The sequence below is a fragment of the Protopterus annectens genome, chromosome 1.part1, assembly GCF_019279795.1.
Source record: "Protopterus annectens isolate FY-2018-M chromosome 1.part1, PAN1.0, whole genome shotgun sequence".
NCBI classification, from domain to species: domain Eukaryota; kingdom Metazoa; phylum Chordata; order Ceratodontiformes; family Protopteridae; genus Protopterus; species Protopterus annectens.
In genome coordinates, this window is record NC_056726.1 from 1,367,526,571 (window position 1) to 1,367,541,993 (window position 15,423).

Sequence of the window (15,423 nt, forward strand, 5' to 3'; positions counted from 1 at the left end):
AATTGTAAAGCCCTCCTTTTTCCAAAGCTTATGCTACAATTCATAACAAAGAGCACAAGACTTAGTGTTATCCTCTGTAATAATTTCTCGTACTCACATAGTACTGCTATGCGACAGCTTAGATAAATCATTCAGGGCATACTACCACTACTATTACTAACTGTCACTACTCTAGCCTACAACACATCCATACACACTAACATACTATTGAACAACACCTTCCACATAACACATACTTTCACACACATACACACAAAAATATTATAATCTGCTCCACACTATTTAATGATAGCTCATTATTTTATATATACAAAACACACACCAGGCCTAGCACATGCTATAAAATTCAAACTATTCCTTAAAAATGGCTACTAATCTCAGGAGACATACACCCCAACCCAGGTCCATGCAACAACTTTCTCTCATACAAACAGAAATCAGGCCTACTTATTATTAACCTAAACTCAAGAAGCATATCTAACAAACTGCATGACCTACACACATTCATAGCCTTCTACCCCCCAGATATACTAACCATTACTGAGATCTGGCTAAAACCCACCACCCAAAATGAAGAAATTCTCCCCCCAGGTTATAACATCCTAAGACTAGACAGAGATGCCAAAAAGGGAGGCAGAGTTGCAATTTTATTTAAAACACACAACCTCCAGCCTCTGCATACCCCACTTTCCAAATTTCAGAATGCCGAAACATTAGGCTCCATTTTATCCCTAAAAAAACAAAAAGAGAATCAACATCCTCTGCATTTATATCCCTCCAGGAAACAACTCATCCATAATAGAGGAAATCTTACAATGGGCTACAATCAACCTGTCCCAAGAAACTATCCTGTTAGGCGACCTAAACCTAGACTGGCTAGCCTGCAACTCCAACAAACCCTCAAACCATATTAACTTATTTGGATTCTCACAATTAATCCAAGAACCCACCAGAGTTGACACAAAATCAAAAAAAAATCCAATCCTTGATTGGATTTTAGTTAGTTTCCCCAAGGAAATTATCATGTGGGCTGCCTACCTGATGTACTGAGTGACCACTGCCCCGCATTCCTCCTTCATAAACAGGTAAACATACCCAACCCATACTGTATATGGAAACTAGGGATGAACACAAGGTAAATCCAGAAATTCTTAACAGCATGTTACAAAAATGTTACTGGCACCCATTACAAACTCTAGCATTAGACCAGGCAGTTGAGCTTTATAATCGTACTTTTATGAATGGTCTAAATACAGTAGCTCCAATTAGAAAAGTTAGAACTAAAGTTAACTATGCCCCATGGCTGAAGAGGACCACAAAAACCTTACTAAAAGCCATAGACAATGCCTGGATGGTCTGGAAAAAGAATAACACTAGCAGAATAGAAAAAAATATCAACAACTTCGGAATCAGGCCAAAAAACAAACAAAAATGGATAAACAAAGCTACTTCCTAGGTATCCAAAGCAAACATTCCAAAACCCCCCAAAAGTTCTGGCAAGCTATCAATTCCCTTCTGAAACCCGGCAAAACTACCACCCCACCTTCCAACACCAACACTAATAATGACAGCATAGCTTCTCAGTTTAACCATCACTTCACAGAATATATTCTGTCATTATCTACCCAGCTGTCTAACAATAACTCTATATTCACACCCACTATAGATCACAATAATATACCTTCCTTTACACTCTCACCCGTACCAACCTCCACAGTTAAAAAAAAACTACTCAAAACTAAAACCTACCACTCTCACAGCAGATGGTTTACCCACTAGTTTCCTAAAATTAGCTACAGAGTCCCTAGCCTACCCTGTCTCAATTCTTATAAACCGCTCCATACAAGAATCTTACATCCCTCAACTATGGAAAGTGCCATATATTATTCCCCTGCACAAAGGCGGCAACTCCTATGAGCTATCAAACTACAGGCCCATTACTATCCTATCCCCCCTTTCCAAGCTGCTTGAGAAATGAATTCACACCCAAGTGATACACTTCTTAACCTCACATAATCTCCTCTCCTTCACATAGCATGGCTTCTGCCCAAACCATAGTACAACTACTGCTCTTCTCTCTTTTACTAACCAGGTTAACCAACTTAGAAACCACAACAACTTCATATCAGCCATATTATTAGATTTCTTTAAGGCATTTGACATGGTCTCGCATAACCTACATTTAGACACTCTATCCTCCATGTCTTTTGCCCCCTCCACTACTGCTTGGATCTCTCTGATATGAAACAATCAGTCAAATATATCACCTCTACTACCAACTACCATAGGTGTTCCACAAGGCTCAATACTGGGGCCTCTACTATTCACCATTTTTACCAGCAAACTACATGCCTCCACCCTGCATGCATCACTTATACAGTATGCAGATGACTTCACCCTAATCTGCTCAGCCCCATCCCTAACTACTCTTCAAAAACTTACCCAAGAATCCTTCAGCTCCGTGGAAAAATGGATTACTGACATTCAACTGATTCTAAATCCCAGCAAGACCAAATTACTTATATTCACTCTCAACAAATCCAGAACCGCACCTCCTTCCTTCACTATCACCTCCAAAAACGGCACTGCAATCTCTCCTTCCCCCCATACTAAGCTCCTTGGTGTTGAAATAGATAAAAATCTTCACTTTGATGTCCATATCTCTCAAACTATTAAAAAGGTACATAAAAAATTAGGAACTTTATATAAACACAAAAACATCTTATCAGACCAAGCACGAGTCACCCTAGCCCAAACCCACCTTTTGTCTACCCTAATGTATGCATCACCAATCCTAACCCACATCAGGAAAACAGACCTAGACAAACAAGAATCATGCTACAATAAGATTGTAAAATTCGCCAATAACTCTACTTTTAGAAGCCATCATTGCCTTGCCCTAAAGGAACTACAGTGGTTAGTACTCTCAGTTAATTAGTTACCACCCACTAGTTCTCACCTTCAACATTCTAAAGAATCCCCACAAGACTCCAGCCCTAAATCAACTACTGAACCAATATTCAGCAAACCGTCCTCTATGCTCATCCAACAAAACCCTTCTCTGTATATCCAAAGCCAACAATACTGCAGGGAAAGCTCTTTTCTCTCATACCATCACTAGGAAATGGAATAACCTCCCCCAGAATATCTCTTCAGCACCATCTCACTGTTTAAAAAGTCACTGAAGTCACACCTCTTGCACTCCTGGCTCTGTCCTTGCATCACATAAATGCGTTCCTGCTCTCCTCCAATTCGTCCTACCTTCCTCTCTTCTCTGCTTACTCTCTCTATAATACAAAACTAAAACCTCCTCAAATATGGCCATACAGGGTCTAATATGTGTAAATTAAGCTTGCTTGGAACAAACCACTGTAAATTTATTATGTCTTGTGTGATGTCTCTTTTGATTGTATTGTCCAATGTGGAGTTTTTTTTTCTCCCAAATGCTGCCATCCAGTGCCTACTATGTGTAAATTAAGCTTGCTTGGAACAAGCCATTGTAAATGTATTACTGCTTGTATGACATATCATTTGAATGTATAATAACCACTGCACATATTGTTTGATGTGGAGCTTCTCTCCCCAGGCCTTCACTGTAAATGGACATCATTCCAGTCAGACATTCCCGGTAAACAAATGTAAAATAAAATAAAAATAATAAATAAATAAATGTAACTATGGAGGTGGGATATATATGTTTAGGGATGAAGGGTTGCCCCCCTACATGGAGGTGCAGTAGAACTTAGCTCAGCAAAGAAAAAAAAAAAAATTTACATTTGACTTTCTTTGCTGGGTTCATTCTTGAGAGGCTAATGAGATGTGTTGACTCCTTGGTGAGGTAAACCTTGGGGATTAGAAACTGCAATATTTTGTTTATTGCAGAGATATACCATATCACTAAAATTATGTTGCATTCACAAATTTATTTTATTTTATTGTACAGGGGCAGAACATAAAACATTTTGATTTTAAAAATTATAGTGCTTTCATAATTATTATTATCTGCAGGGATAATTAACATACAGCTGGATTGTCTAATAAATAAATGAGTCATACTGAACACTGAGACTGAAAAGTAAATACTGTATTTGGAAACAGAGTAGCAGCAGACACTACTGTATACAACGACATTACTTGTAAAAAAGTTAATAATTGTAAGGGATAATGAATTGTAAATGAAACCCTAAAACAGAACCACAGCAAGCAGAATGTCAGGTTAATCACTAGTTTTTAAACAAAGCATTAATGAGACATGATAAGTGGTCCAAATGACTATAGAAGATGACTATATATCATTTTACTCATAATATAATGTGCAGCTTTAATAACCATAGTTCATTGAGAGGGTTACAAAATTAATTTCAGAAACAACATACAGTATTTTGTTAAATGATTACAACATTTCAACATACAGCATTTTAACCTTGTAAAAATGCACTGCTTTAAGAAGGACTGTTGGACATGGATAGGTAAAATACAGCATTTAGCTATTGATTAAAATGCACATTTCTTTGATGTATGGTGCTGAGTTCAAGGAAACATATAATATTTTGATATTTATAAGTATTTATATTGCTTTTTCACTTCCTATTACTTATAATTGTATTTAAAATGCATTTGCTTTACCAAGCAATACTGATCATGGGGAAGTGACATAAAAAATGTTGTTGTAGATTAAAAAAAATGTTTTCAGAAATGCTATTGAATCCAAAAAAGCAGTACATCAAAAATAAACAGCTATAGGAGCAATACATATATAGGTAATCTTAAGCTGAAGACGGAGAAGTAAATTGTACCTTGCAGTAGAACCACAAACAATTTTGAATAAGAAGCAAATAATGCTATCATATTCTAACAGAGGTAAATAACTGGAGGTGATAGCAAATGTGATATAAAGAAAAGCAATTGTGTCAGCTGTAAAGAGTATTTTAGGTATAGCTTAGTGAAAAATGATAATGGTCCAATAGTAGGCAATCATGCCAATATCTGCAGGTAATTTATGGTTGCAATTTCAAAGTCTTAGCAGCAGAACATCTCTTCATTTGAACATGAACTTCTCCACTAAAACAACTTGTTCAACTTGTTCAAGAGCAAACCACTACAAAAAACTGAAAGCATTATCTGGTTGGTCCATTCCCTCCATCCTTCTTGGTTCATTCCCTCCAACACAATAGCAGAACATTTTGTTATTTTGTCTTCATTGCGCTGTTCATTCTTTACCACAATAAAATAAAAAGAAACCAATATGTGGCAGCATGATAATGAAACATTTAGTTTTCTGCCTTTCAGATTGATGTCAGGGATTTAGTGTAGAGTTTAGATGGGAAAAGTGTGAAGTTTGTGTGTTCTGTATGTGCTTTTTTTGCATTGGCATATGATTACTTGTTCTTTGTTCAGCAGGCAGAAGTAGTTGATTAAAGACTGACATTTTCTTCTACCATCTACAATGTATGTTTTGTAATTTGAGTCACTAGTCTCATATCATCCTTGGTATATGGTGCAGAGCTTGTTTGCTAGAAACATGAAGCTCAGTGTTACTAAACCACTTAACACAGTTAGATACTTAGGTACTTATTTAGGATTTGTTTTCTGTGTTGTCTTATTGGGAAAACATTATTTTCTGTGTATTCTTTAGGTAAAAAGCCCATTGATAAGTTGCTTATAAATACCTCAATTGTATCCAGTTAATGTATAATCATGGATATAATTCACAAAATAGAAAGGATGATTGTCACTATCTGTAAACATTTGCAACCTCTATTATGAGATAATAGGAGGTGTTTAAAATACCAATAATTTAGTCCATATTGAATTTTGAAAAAAAAAAAAACATTCTGAATGATGCGTAAGGACTGCAGAGCAAGCAAGTAGATTGAAAAAGATATGACCAAAGTCAAAGGATATGGATATGTGAGGTGAAGTGAGCTGTCTAATGCACAAATAAAGCACTATTAGACATAGTATGCAGAAGATCTAGATGGCAGAGGGACTAAGGCTTGAGAATTTACATAAAAGTTTACAAAGAATAAGATAACAAACTGACAATGTGCTGCATTTCATTTTTGTTGACTTACAAAGGGGAATTGCAAAATGGCTATGGCCATTTAAAAAAAGAGCTGCCTATGGAGACTTAAAAATCACTTGTTCAAGTCTATGAATCTTAGGTTGGGCCCTTTATCACAAACATACATATTTTGAATGATTTCATATAAGGAAGCTATATATTGTTATTTTCTTTAGTTAATACTGTGCATAAAATGCTTAGAAAACCTAGACAGTGTTTGTTCTTAGTTGCCCAGGGAATCCTCTACTTTCTTGAGCAACAAACTTGACATAACTTTTTCTTTGTTCCATTTAGTTTCCTCATTAAATTATTTTACTTGTTGAGTGGGAGATTTGCCTCTACATAACCCAATCTACATGTCAATAATCCAAGAATTACACAAAGCTATTCCATGAGTCATTCCTAACTCTATTCACAGACTCTTAGGTTCTTAGGAAATTACTAAGACTGCAGACAAAGAGACCATGAGGAAACTCAGAAATATCACAAAGGTTTGTGGCTAACACTTTTCCAAAGTATACTACTGCAGAAGCAGTGGAAACTTGTAATGTGTGGCTTAATATCTTGTAGAGCAACCTAAACAGATGATGCTGTCCTCCAGCTGACTAGACTTGTGCTCCATATGTCAACAATGAATAAATTTTTGACTGGATCACCTCAGTTGTGTGAATAATACCCTGCCTCTGACTTTTGTATCCAGTCAAATTAATAGGTTCATAGTTTCATAGGTTGGTACTAGGCTATCAGCCCTAGGGCCTATACAAGCCTGGCCATAACAATTCCCACAATATTTACTTCCCTGGACTCTATCCTATACATTTTTTACTTTGATATAATATTTGTGCTTTTCTAGAAGTTATTTTTACGGAAGACAAATACTAGCTACATGAATGAATTACCCGTTTCCACTGATTGAGCTTTTAAATGTAGCATATGATTTCTGCATCTCATATTGTAAAATATCATATTAATTTTCTTCATATTTATTCTTAGATTGGGTCTACTTTTACTCACCAAATTTACACTTCTTCAAATTGGAAATTGATGACTCCACTTCAGCGAAGCACCATTCAACCGAAACTATAGACTACCAAACTACTTTCCCTGGGAAATGAACCACTTGGCTACCAGGGAAAATCTTGCCCTTTTTCCCAGTGTAGTGCAATCTGGGAGTTGGTATATTTAGTTGGGCGGAGTGTGGAGCCACATGGGGGGTGTGGGGGTGAAGCCCACACATGGTTGGGTTTAATTTCTTTCCACTGACTTTTTTCCCTGGTGGCCAAGTGGTTCATTTCCCAGGGAAAGCAGTTCGGTAGTTCATGGTTTTGGTTGAATGGTTTTTCGGTGAAGTGGAGTCAGCAATTTCTGATTCGAAGAAGTGTAAATTTGGTGAGTAAAAGTAGACCCTCTTAGATTACACAGGTGGGTTTAGGTTCATAAGTCCATAGGTAAGTTCTAGGCAATTGGACTGCAGACCACTTCAAGCCTAGCCAAAAAAACATTTTCAAAAATTCCCACTAGCCTCATGGAGGGAAAGACAAGATAGACTGGGAGATAATTTGAGGCTGCCCATTCAACTATCTGTTTACCTTGAAGATGGCAAGGGTGCTTGACATACAGTGGGAGTTTGTTCCAGATATGAGTGATATTTTGGGGTATAAGACTATCACATCGATATGTCATTGATCTGCTGATGATGGTTTAGTTCCTTTATTTGACATACAATTAGTTCTTCGAAGGAATAGGAGAACAAATAGCTTTTTATGTATAGCTAAGTTCTCAGACTCATTAAAGTTCCATAATTAGTGCTTGTATTTAAAAGGCTATCAACATATGTTGTATCAAATAGCTGTTATCAGTAATCCCAGTAATAACTTTTCTTATATAGTCTATAAACACAGAGATACAATGTGTACACCCATGAAAGAAGCAGGAAGCAATAATACACTTTGAGCTACCCCAGAAAGATTTCAACCTTTTCTCTAAAACAACTGCTTTACAAAATGTCCACTATTCTTCCCCAGGAGAACACATTACACCTATGATGGTCGTTATTTCATCTGAAGTTTCCTATTCTTTAATCATAATCTACAATTTCTCCTCATAATTCTGTTGAAAGCTGATTCTAAATATATAAACATTGCTTATAGTCATTAAAATCAAACTTTTGTGTTTATAGATAAATGCTTGGCTTTTAGTCTACAGATTATTACAACCGTAACCAGTCATCAGAATCAAACCCTGTACTTTGTATCTATGAGGTAAAGACTTTAGTCATTATGTCAACCACTGTCTTTAACTTACTGACAGGATAAAATCTCCTCTGCAACACCATTATTTCAAGTAATGGTTCACCCATATATGTAGTTACAAGGTTTATAGTTTATGGAGCCTAGACCAAATTCCCATTTGTCCCTAAGCACCGTAGAGTTAAGTGATATACAAAAGAGCATATCATAGGCAATTGAGTTGTGTGGGAATCAAACCCTATAACAGAGGAACTATAGCACACAGCCCTAACCTTTTGCACCATCTGCCAGACGTATCAACCCTTTAGCCCTGTTATGTTCACAGAAGTGTGGGCTTAAATATCACCATCTGTTGGATAAGCCAGTCCTTTGTTACTATTGTCATCCACAATGACATCACCAGAATTGAATCCCTGCTTTTCTAGGTGTTCTGTCCAAATACGCAAAAAAGAAAATACAAGGTGCAACAGACCTGTCTTACACAGAGCACCTTAAAGCCCTTTCCCCTCTACTTAGTTTCCTATAGATTACTGAGGGGTGATCTATGCCTGGCTTATGACACATCTGCAAACCCCACTCTTATGAATCGCCTACATATTTGTAAGTCAAAGAGTACTAGAAATACAAGATTTAGGGACCTGGAATTTGTCTGTGACTTAAACAGAACATGCTGAAGAGACAGATATGTGTCCCAGAGCCTGTCTCTCCTATGGAAAAGGCTTCCCGTTTATGTGAAGCTGAGTTCTTCTATTATGTAGTTTAAGCACAACCTAAACAAGTGGATGGGGGAATAGAAACCTTACACTGGGCCTGGCAGCCATGTCCCCAATGGCAGAGGTAGATTATAAATGCCTGGCCCTCAATACCCTGTTTGGATGCAGGATGTCATCATTCTTTTGATAAACTTGGCTAGGCTTAAAAAGGCCACTCGTGTCAGCCTAGTAATAGTCTATGAATCTATAAATATATAATGACACATTAGCTTATGATGCTATGAAGGATTGTGTAAGTATCTTCAATGTACTCAAATACTGAGCATATCAGTTGTTGAGGGCCCCTGTGTAAAGGAAAATGGATATCTATGTTTAGTTTTCTCTCCAAGTTGCATATTTATTTGATATTTTATGTGATATGTTTTATATTGGGGAAAGCAAAAGGACTTTCAAGTTAAGATTACAAGAACATGTTAGAGATATAAGAAATGGTAAACTTAAAAGCCCTCTTGCAAAACATTTTATGCAGTGTCATAATGGTCATCCAGAGGGGTTTGCAAGGTATAATTTTAGAGAAAATTGAGAAAAAAAGTGTTTTATGGAAATGAAAAAGAAGCGCTTATATAAACTCTTGTATAAAGAGCCTATTTATATTCTTAAATGTGGTACCCTGGCCCCTGCTGGTATGAATTTAAATTGCAACTGGAAGGTTTTAATATGATTGATTGTTTAATGAATATGATTGATTGTTTAATGAATATAATTATGTATGTAATCATGGTATATAAAAGGTTGATGTGTCAGTGTCTTTTACTCCTTTGAAGGCATTTTGTGCTGAGGTGCTAGAGTTCTTAATGACTTATTTTCAGTTATTTTAGGCACTGTTCATTGTCCCGGTCCCCTTCAATAACACACATCGCACCAAATTACATTTGACAACCTTTATTAGATTTCCATAACATAGCTTTGATCACCATCTATTACAACTATTCATGATATAATTGCTACCAAATACAACATAACATCCTTGTAATGTTAATTAGGGCAGCGTACCTACTCACCCTGCCCCAGTAAGCAGCGCCCATACCTCTACTCACTTCACTTATGAAGCAGCATCCCAACTCACTTCATACACCATCCATTGAATTACCATCCACCAAATAAACACCTTCCTTACCTCTGCTTGCTTATTTATTCAGCAAGCTTCCTCCAACTACTCATTTCCTTTCCCCAGATCCTTGAAATGAACATCCAGACAAAGGGGGAACAGAAGATGGCAAGCCTATCCCTCTTCTCCACCAACCAGTCTGACCAGGCTGTTCCCCCTCTCTTCTACCCAAAATTTTTCAATCCACTTCCCATAAAGGGAAGGGTCAAGCCAAACATCATTTGTTGTACAATAATTACCCAGACATTACCAGCCCTTGGCAATTACCTAATGCTTAACAAAGCCTCATCTGACAAGGGAGCAAGAATACTCAACCCCAATCACCAACACTACCTGACCCCTAGCAAGGAAAACCCCATCTAACAATACAATGTGAAGTTCAATTCTGATACTCCCCAAAAATTTCAAGCAAACAAGACATTACCTTGTGAATACATATTCAGCTGCACTGCTGGAAAACCAAACTTTTCATCCCCTCCATCAGCTGCCACATTCCTCAGCCTACAATCTTGCCTGCCGAGTCCACGTTCCTTTAGCCCATCAAGTAAAATCCACTCTGCACATCCCATCTGCCACATCAGTGTTGTCCAATGACCGCACCGCTTATTCGACACCAAAGCATGATCATCTGTGAACGCTCTGTATCTCATCACTGGAACTCATCACACCATCACTCCCCATAAACCAACCCCAACAGTTTTCCCCCTTTTGCACCCTTTACCTACTTCTTCCTTACCTGCCCCTTATACCAATGCCATAATCAGCTCCCACTAAATAAACACAGAGCTCAAACAAGTCTTACTAAGATGATTACTCAGACCCTCCTTGTGCTCCATTCAAGTGACAACACGTTCCAAATCCCCTTTTCAAGCCACCACATGATGCCTTCTGCACTCCATTAATCTGAAAGAAAGAAACAATGATAAATTCTATGTGCACACATACCAGGATTACTTAAAATGGAGGCACTGATCAGGAGCCCTGTCACCCCATCCAACCTTTACCTATGGCCAATGGCTATGCTCCCTTTACTATTAAATGCAAAGGCCCAAAAGCAGGGAAAACTTCCAACATTAATCTAACATACTAATGGTTAATGGAACAAATTGTACAACTCATTAACCCTGATATCAAAACTCAAAATGCCTGTCCTTCTCTGACTAGCAGTGTAAAATCCTCTACCAAACTCAACAACTTTGCAATCCACTTACTTCTATCATTAACTGTTGCCCACTTGCGTTCCCCTTGTGTAACCTTCTCACTCTCCACTGCTTCCATCGTCTGCAAATTTATTGTATTGCCACAACTGGTACTCATCACACCACCATCTGAAAAGAAAAAGGGCAACATTAAACTCTAATAGTAATGAGCAGGCTCCAAGTTATACCTACCTATTCTAAATTACAGCCGCAGCATTCCAAGACCCCATCTGCAAGAAAGAAAAGAAATGTAAAACATCCAAAATACATAACACACATTCCAAGGCATCTCCACGGACAACCTATCCTGCCAACCCGGAATAAATATACCACCGCCGCTCCCAGCTATGACAAAAAGCGATAGCTGAAGTTTTTTTTTTTTTTTTTTTATTTATTTTCTTTCCTTGATCCTGTTCAAAGGAACCTTGATTGAATGGGAGATGGGACATTCACCCCAGGAATCACATCATTTGTTCTGCTAGACAGTGGTCCAGGGAAGCTAATACTATGAAAGGAAAAGTGCTTCGCTCAACTGACAACAGCTCCATCTAAAACCACATCCACAATGGAACCTCCCTTTCCACCAAACGTACCAAGCACTACTCTTATGGCTTATAAATTGTTAATACAACAGCATTTGCTTTAGCATATCCCCTCTGAAAGATTCAAAGTCTGAAACTCAAATGTAGTTAGCCCAGTGCCTAGCTCGCAGTCTTCCATTTTCAAAATGAGAAATTAGCATTTGAATTGCGGAACAGATAGGAAAAATTAAATAACCATACTAACGGCTTACTAACAACTCCAGCTAGGAAGGTCTTAGGATGGTTAAAATTATCTGGTTTTACTTCTAACAAGGATCTCTTAATGAATTAATACAAGCCGCATCAATCCCAAAGGTTTCATTCGTATCGTTGCTCCTACCTATCTCACCTGCAACTTGCATACCCCCCCCGTACTACCACCACCTTCAAAGCAATCAAATAGTAAAATCTTGCATAGAAATTGCCATCATGTATATGCCCCTCAGCACAACGCTAAACAACCTACAACTGATAGACAAGCTGCCATTACATGAGAAACCTAACTTTTGAATCCTTCATCATTTCCTATAACCACTTCTTAGCAACCTTCTGCCATGACATATTTCCACTGCACTCAGTACCACCAAATGAAGCCTAATCAAATATAGTGACTTACCTAACTCCAATCTGTGCACTATATACCTAGCTACTAAACTGATAGACCATGCCATCTGACAAATCCTTTGACAGTTTGGGTAAAGGCCTGCCCTGAGAACAACCCACCGTAGACTACAAGTGACCTCGTGGATGCCCTGTACTGCTAACGGTTACTCACACAAGCACCAGAGCCCTAAACTACTCCAGACAGGGACCACTCACCAATTGGTAGGATAAGTTTGCATTAGCTTGCACTTACTGAAAGTAAGGTCTTACAAAAACGTCTGTCAATACTTACCTGAATCTGCCTTCACCACTTTCCACAAAATCACTGTTACCAAGCAAACTCTGGCCCTTCCATGACAACCTGCATAATTGAGAGGTATGCCAATGAACACTCAGGTACCACACCACCCTAGCAGCAACCCGAATCAGCACCAACATCACCCCAACTCCTTCCTAACCACCAGAATTAACCAACTCACTCTCCAATGCCCAGTGAGCCACCCCCCCCCCACACACACCGGAAGTGGTATGTGGTGTAGTAGTCTTCTGAACTTAAAACACACCAAGTACTTGCTTCCCACTGCTGCTCATTTTCCTATGAAACAGGCACCAGAAACCTGTCAGGAATTAATGCAACTGGTCAGCTACATATGAACGGAAACCCCAATAGGTCACAGCCCATGAAAAAACTCAAGGGGAGCTATAAAGCAACGCCAATCAATGAGGTAACTGAGGAAAGAACACCGCGTAAAACAACCAGGGTGATGAAGTGTGGTTACAACCTGAACACTGAAAACATCTCCTCAATAATTAAGAGGTCACCCTGGCGCCTATACATGTGAGTCAGCCAGTGAAGGAAGGGGGATAAAGCAAAACCACATGCACACTTAATTCTCTGATTAATAGCCATAACAGTTCCCCCCTCCACAACAATATGCCTGACAAAATGGAGCTCATAAACAAAGATATAGGGGACTTGCAGACATTGGACCCGACCCAGTTTGGCTTTGTCAAGGGAAGATCATGCCTTTTGAACTTGGTCGACTTCTTCGAAATAGTCACCAAGGCCATTGATGAGGGAAAGGCAGTCCATACAGCCTACCTTGACCTTGCAAAGGCTTTCGACACAATACCCCACTCGGGTATTGTAGAAAAACTTACCAGCTTAAATGTAAACCCATATGTCACAAGATGGGTTGCAAACTGGCTTAAGGACAGAACCCACAGGGTTAGAGTTGCTGGCGCTGTGTCAGACTCCAAGCCGGTCACAAGTGGTGTCCCACAGGGCTCGGTCCTTGGCCCCTATTGTTTGGCATCTACTTCTCAGAAGTACAGGCCAACATGGGAGGACTTTTATTGACAAAGTTTGCAGATGACTGCAAACTGGGCGCCATAGTGGAAAGTGCATCGGACACTGATATCCTTCAGAAGGGACTCACGGAAACAGATAGCTGGTGCCAGAGCCATGGCCTGAAGTTAAACGCCAAAAATGTATAGTCATACCCTTGGGAAAAACAAGGTAACCCCAAGCTACCATATAGGTGGCAATCCACTAAGCACAGAAGAGGTTATCAGGGACCTGGGGACCCAGGTTGACAGTGGCCTTTCTTTTGACACTCACATTGCTAAAGTGGTTAGAAAGACCTTCTACATTGCCCACCTGATCATGAAGGGATTCACATCCAGATCCAGTGGCGTCATTGTTCCCCTGTACTCTTCACTTATCAGACCAATGATCGAGTACAATGCCCCATTCGGGATGTATCTCACCGACATCTGCAGCAAGTGGAGAGACCCCAAAAGTTCCTCACCAAAAGGATAAAGGGACTCCAAAATCTGTCATATGCTGCCAGATTGAAGAAACTCCAGCTCTATTCAGTCGCATACCGTCTGCTCAGAGGTGACATGTGCCTGACATACAAGGCCATGTCCAACCGGAATTAATGGACATGCTCCACCTCAAAAATCCAAATCCACCAAAACCACTAGAGCAAGCGACTTAAACCTTAGCACGGATATAAATAGGACGTGCTGGAGGGATAGATTTATCACTCAGAGACTCCCTATGCTGTGGAATAAAATCCCGGTCCATGTGAGGCAGAGCACCTCGCTGACTCTGTTCAAGAGAAATCTAGACCTGTGGATGGGAGATCGTAGGTTTACCCCGGGAATCATCTCTGGGTCACTGCTGGACAGAGGCACAACAAACTAATGGGCACAGTATTTTTTCATATAAGGGGTGGCGTAAGCCACAATAATTTGGGCTAGGCTTATAAATGCCTTAGGGCAGATAGCCTAGTATAAACCTATGAACCTATAAAATAACCCTACAGTTAATAAAAAAAAAGGTACACCAGACATACTAAGTTAATCCATAAAGCAAAGCAAGATCACAGGGCTGACAGAAAACGACAAGGCACATTACATTACCAACAAAAGAAGGAGTGATCCGCAACATGCTTCTTAACATGAAAGATTCAGTGACCACCTGCCCTAAACGCCATCTATACCACTAAATATTAAGCCTTAACCCCATGAACCACTACCTGCTCCAGGGATAATGAGCCCACATAAGCACCATTTCTCATCTCTGTTGTAACCTAAAGCATAACCAACGGCCTATTTAACTCAATTAGTCAACTATACAGCAGCGGAAAGGAACCATGAGCAACCTAGGGTCTCACAGCGGTTACAAGCAAATCTTCAGCAACCAATGCTCCCCTGCATTGCGACCATATCTCTCAAACTTCTTGGAGAAAGAATTCTGGACAAAGCCGCCAGTAAAAGTGGGACAAAGGCTCAATATTAGGGACAATGCTTAAATATTGTTCTTACAAACTTAAAAG